The 6322-nt window shown below is 36.6% G+C and overlaps 1 pseudogene; it reads right to left on the bottom strand.

Moving 5' to 3' along the window:
• Positions 1 to 3227: 3227 nt before the first annotated feature.
• Positions 3228 to 6322, bottom strand: part of LOC102494348 (tigger transposable element-derived protein 1-like) — a 32475-nt pseudogene continuing 29380 nt past the window's right edge.

The following is a 6322-nucleotide window of genomic DNA, read 5'->3' as shown; positions in this document are numbered from 1 at the left end:
CTTAGTCTAATATAGTCCCACTTGTCTATTTTAGGGATTATTGCCTGTGCTTTGGGAGTCTTATTTAAGAAGTCTTTGCCTACTCCAATGTCTCCCAGAGTTTCCCCAGCATTTTCCACAAGTAGTTTTATTGTCTGAGGTCTTAGGTTCAGATCTTTGATCCATTTTGAGTTGACTGTTGTTAATGGTGAAAGATGGGGGTTCAGTTTCATCTTTCTGCAGGTGGATACCCAGTTTTTCCAGCACCATTTACTAAAGAGGTTTTCCTTTTCCCAATGGATTGACTGATATCCTTTGTCAAAGATCAGTTGGCTATAAGCTTTGGGAGTTATTTCTGGGGTCTCTATTCTCTTCCATTGGTCCACATGTCTGTTTTTATGCCAATACCATGCTGTTTTGATGACCACAGCTTTATAGTATAACTTGGGATCAGGGAGTGATATGCCTCCTACTCCATTCTTCTTATGCAGGATTGCTTTTGCAATACCAGGTCTTTTACAGTTCCAGACAAATTCTATAATTGTCTTTTCTAGATCTCTGAAGAATATCTCAGGTATTTTGATTGGAATTGCATTAAACATGTATATTAATTTGGGTAGAATTGCCATTTTGACTATGTTAATTCTTCCAATCCAGGAGCATGGGATGTCCTTCCACTTTTTTATGTCACTTTCAATGTCTTTTTTAAGATTCTCGTAGTTTTCTTTATAAAGGTCTTTGACTTTCTTAGTTAGGTTTATCCCTAGGTATCTTATACACCTTGTGGCTATGGTGAAAGGGGTTCCTTTCTTCAGCTCTGCTTCATTCAACTTGTTGTTCATAAATAGAAATGCTATAGATTTTTGGATATTGATTTTGTATCCTGCCACCTTACTGTATTCACTTATTACTTCAAGAATTTTTTTCATGGATACCTTTGGGTCTTCTAAGTATACCATCATGTCATCTGCAAATAAAGATATTTTCAAACTATTTGTATTTTTAAAAATTAGAAAACAGGGACTATCTTTAACATCAGCTAGTCATTTAATAAAGTTAAAAACTATCATTAACCTTTTCAGGAATGAAAATATTACACTCATGCTATTAAAAATACAGATCTCTTTAAGGATACATTCTGAAATACCTTAAGGATAAAAGGATATGATGTCTGGAACCCACTTCAAAATAATCTAACTAGGGACTAGCAGTTGGTGTAGTGGCTATATCACTGGACTCCCATGTAGTCAACCACGGTTCGAGTTCCGGGCCTGGTGGCACTCACACTAGGCACGTGTGCATGCGTGCCCAAGATCCCAAGAGGAGAATGGAGGAGAAGGGATTGTGGCATGGCCATCCCCCCCCCAGAGGGTGATTTCTCACTTTCTGTCTCTCGGTCTCTGTCTTTCTGGCAAGCGCACATGCCCCTATTGTAAAATCCTCTCCAAAAAAGAAAAATAATAATCCAACTAAGTGGGGAAGAGAAATGCATAGAAATATAAATGAGATAAAATTGGCCATATAGTTGTAATTGTTGAAGCCAGGAAATGAGTAGATGAAAGATTAGATGGTTCTCTTTTGAGTATGTTGTAAAATGTTTATAATATAAAGGTTTTTTTTTTTTCAAAGCATCTAGTGATAATAACAAATTCAGTGAGTGGTTTTAAAGATGCATATAAAGGGTTTGAATAAAAGTATTTCACGGGGGCCAGCCAGTAGCATGGTGGTTAAAGAGGCAGGATCTCACATGTCTGATTGCATGGTTGTGTCCTGAACCCAGTAGCTTGAAAAAACTCCCCAGGCATGTTTGCATGTGTGTGTGCCCAAATCCCAAGAGTAGACTGGAGGAGAAGGGATTGTGTCATGGCCATCCCCTTGGGGGTGCTTTCTCACTTTCTTTTGCTCTCTGGCAAGCACATATGCCCCATAACAAGTTAAAGAAAAAAAAAGTCATGAAAAAAGAGAAGAAAATATTATAAAGCATTATATTTGTATTTAGTACTATTTATAATATGTTATTGTATTTAAGTTAATACACTGAATATTATAGACTTTTGAACTTTCCATTTATATGAATAGAGATGTAGATATAATGACCACAAATATTTTGAGAAGAACATTTTACTTAAGGATACAAAAAAATCTTATACTAGGTAGTCACTGTTTATTGCATTCAGAGCTCTGTCAGTGACATTAAATGAAAGAAAACTTAACAGGTATTAAGAAGACATCTTTTAGGCATGTGTTGGATTATCAGGAAAGTAATTATGCATTTTCTCATAGAAAAATACATCAGAACTTTCCCAATGACCTAATAGCTATGCACTAAACTCTTGGGTGGAAAATTAATTCATTTATTTATATTTATTTAAGAGATTCAAAAAATAAGACAAGATTACATATTATGGACATGGGTAAGAAGGAGAGGACGAACAAAAAACAAAGATAATTTCAGAAATTAGATCTAGGAATGATCTTAGAAAATTACATATTACTAATTCCTAAACTGTTATGTGGGTTTCAAATTTATTTTTAAGCCTCCTAGCCATGTCCATAAGTTATGTGGGTTTCAAATTTATTTTTAAGCCTCCTAGCCATGAAAATGAAAAGTCAAACTTGATCAGCTTCACAACTGTTAGGGCTCTGGACATATTACCCCAAAATATGACTGTAGGAGACCAGAATATGCCACCCCAAAATACATTACTTCAGCTTATTTTGAGTGGGCTATTCTGAGAAACTGCAGACACAGGAGTGGCTCTGAAAAGCTGTCCTCTTATAAAAGAACTTCACATCTATAAAGGAAATCTACATTAGTAAAGCTATCTGTATCAGAAAGAGGGTTTCTCAGAGACAACTTAAGTAATGGACAGACTTTTTAATCTATAAAGACAACCGTCATTCACCATAAAAGTTCCTCCTCTCATTCTCCAATAATTTGTTGGCCCCCTCCCCCTCTGCCCCAAGCTCTCATTCCTTTCAGTAGATCAGGATGTTATATATGAACACCTCAGAGGTACTGCTGGTTTGGTTACAAAATATCACAGTAAAGCAAATGATTATCATAAAGAAAGTCAAACAAATATTTTGGTTTCTCAGTGCATATAAAAGTTATGTTTACACTAAAATGTAGTGTATTAGTGTATAATATCATAATGTCTAAAAAAGTCATACCTTTATCAAAAAATACTTTATTGCTTGAAAATGTTAATGATCATCTGTGCCTTCAGCAAGTCATAATGTTTTTGCTAGTGGAAGCTCTTGCTCAATTTTGATGTCTGCTGACTGATCTGGGTGGTGGCTGCTGATGGCTAGAGAGGCTGTGGTCATTTATTAAAAAAAAAAAAAACAATGAAGTTTGCTGCATCAAGTGACTCTTCCTTTCACAAAAGCTTTGTCTTTAGCATGTGATGCTGTAGAACTCCTTTCAAAATTGGAGTCAATTCTCTCAAACCCTGCCATTGCTTTATCTATTAAGTTTATGTAATACTCTAAATCTATTGTCACTTCAATAATGTCCACAGCATTTTCACCAGGAAAGAGCAGATACTTCTCAAGAAACCAGTATCTTTACTCATCCATAAGAAACAACTCCTTATCCATTCAAATTTCATCCTAAGACCAGTTACATCTTCAGGATCCCCTTATAATTCCGGTTGTCTTAGTATTTCTAGTGTATCTGCTGAGGCTTCCTTCACTTAAGGTTTTAAACCCCTCCAAGTCATCCATAAAGAGTGGAATCAACATCTTTGAAATTCCAATGAATGCTCTTTATCTTCTTATGATAAAGAGAAAATGAGAGAGAAACAGAAATAGATATTTTTTTTGAGAGGTTTTTGCTATATGGTACGTGCGCTCGCCAGACAGACAGAGAGAGACGGAGAGACAGAAAGTAAGAAATCATCCCCCAGAGGGGATGGCCATGCCGCAATCCCTTCTCCTCCATTTTCCTCTCGGGATCTTGGGCACGCACGCACACACGCCTGGCGTGAATTTTAAGCCACCAGGTTCGGGACGCGAACCGTAGAGATGTAGATATAATGACCACAAATATTTTGAGAAGAACATTTTACTTAAGGATACAAAAAAATCTTATACTAGGTAGTCACTGTTTATTGCATTCAGAGCTCTGTCAGTGACATTAAATGAAAGAAAACTTAACAGGTATTAAGAAGACATCTTTTAGGCATGTGTTGGATTATCAGGAAAGTAATTATGCATTTTCTCATAGAAAAATACATCAGAACTTTCCCAATGACCTAATAGCTATGCACTAAACTCTTGGGTGGAAAATTAATTCATTTATTTATATTTATTTAAGAGATTCAAAAAATAAGACAAGATTACATATTATGGACATGGGTAAGAAGGAGAGGACGAACAAAAAACAAAGATAATTTCAGAAATTAGATCTAGGAATGATCTTAGAAAATTACATATTACTAATTCCTAAACTGTTATGTGGGTTTCAAATTTATTTTTAAGCCTCCTAGCCATGAAAATGAAAAGTCAAACTTGATCAGCTTCACAACTGTTAGGGCTCTGGACATATTACCCCAAAATATGACTGTAGGAGACCAGAATATGCCACCCCAAAATACATTACTTCAGCTTATTTTGAGTGGGCTATTCTGAGAAACTGCAGACACAGGAGTGGCTCTGAAAAGCTGTCCTCTTATAAAAGAACTTCACATCTATAAAGGAAATCTACATTAGTAAAGCTATCTGTATCAGAAAGAGGGTTTCTCAGAGACAACTTAAGTAATGGACAGACTTTTTAATCTATAAAGACAACCGTCATTCACCATAAAAGTTCCTCCTCTCATTCTCCAATAATTTGTTGGCCCCCTCCCCCTCTGCCCCAAGCTCTCATTCCTTTCAGTAGATCAGGATGTTATATATGAACACCTCAGAGGTACTGCTGGTTTGGTTACAAAATATCACAGTAAAGCAAATGATTATCATAAAGAAAGTCAAACAAATATTTTGGTTTCTCAGTGCATATAAAAGTTATGTTTACACTAAAATGTAGTGTATTAGTGTATAATATCATAATGTCTAAAAAAGTCATACCTTTATCAAAAAATACTTTATTGCTTGAAAATGTTAATGATCATCTGTGCCTTCAGCAAGTCATAATGTTTTTGCTAGTGGAAGCTCTTGCTCAATTTTGATGTCTGCTGACTGATCTGGGTGGTGGCTGCTGATGGCTAGAGAGGCTGTGGTCATTTATTAAAAAAAAAAAAAACAATGAAGTTTGCTGCATCAAGTGACTCTTCCTTTCACAAAAGCTTTGTCTTTAGCATGTGATGCTGTAGAACTCCTTTCAAAATTGGAGTCAATTCTCTCAAACCCTGCCATTTCTTTATCTATTAAGTTTATGTAATACTCTAAATCTATTGTCACTTCAATAATGTCCACAGCATTTTCACCAGGAAAGAGCAGATACTTCTCAAGAAACCAGTATCTTTACTCATCCATAAGAAACAACTCCTTATCCATTCAAATTTCATCCTAAGACCAGTTACATCTTCAGGATCCCCTTATAATTCCGGTTGTCTTAGTATTTCTAGTGTATCTGCTCAGGCTTCCTTCACTTAAGGTTTTAAACCCCTCCAAGTCATCCATAAAGAGTGGAATCAACATCTTTGAAATTCCAATGAATGCTCTTTATCTTCTTATGATAAAGAGAAAATGAGAGAGAAACAGAAATAGATATTTTTTTTGAGAGGTTTTTGCTATATGGTACGTGCGCTCGCCAGACAGACAGAGAGAGACGGAGAGACAGACAGTAAGAAATCATCCCCCAGAGGGGATGGCCATGCCGCAATCCCTTCTCCTCCATTTTCCTCTCGGGATCTTGGGCACGCACGCACACACGCCTGGCGTGAATTTTAAGCCACCAGGTTCGGGACGCGAACCGCGGTCAACTACATGGGAGTCCAGTGACATAGCCATTATGCTAACTGCTGGTCCCAGAAATAGGTGTTTTTGACAGGGTCTTGCCATTGTAACACTCTTCTTACCCCAGCATTTCAATTAGCTAGAACCGCAGGTGCATGCAGCCATGCCCAGCATGTTCAAGTTGGCCCAGTAAATAAATGTAGGCATCTAATGCAATTTTCAGCCTCCAAAGGGTAGTGTCTACACTCTTCCCATGAATTATAAATATGCTTAATGGTATCTAGAATGGTGAATTTTTTCCGGAGAGTTTTCAATTGAATTTGCTCAGATCCATTAGAGGAACTATTATCTAAGGCAGCTATAGCCTTCATAATAACACTTAAAAGTCTAATTGACTCCTTGATCCATGAGCTGCTGAATGAACAGTGTTAGCAGGAAT

This window comes from Tupaia chinensis, unplaced genomic scaffold (genome assembly GCF_000334495.1).
Source record: "Tupaia chinensis unplaced genomic scaffold, TupChi_1.0 Scaffold000248_1, whole genome shotgun sequence".
NCBI classification, from domain to species: Eukaryota; Metazoa; Chordata; class Mammalia; order Scandentia; family Tupaiidae; genus Tupaia; species Tupaia belangeri.
Note: the sequence above shows the minus strand (reverse complement) of the source record. Positions and strands in the feature narration are given on the sequence as shown.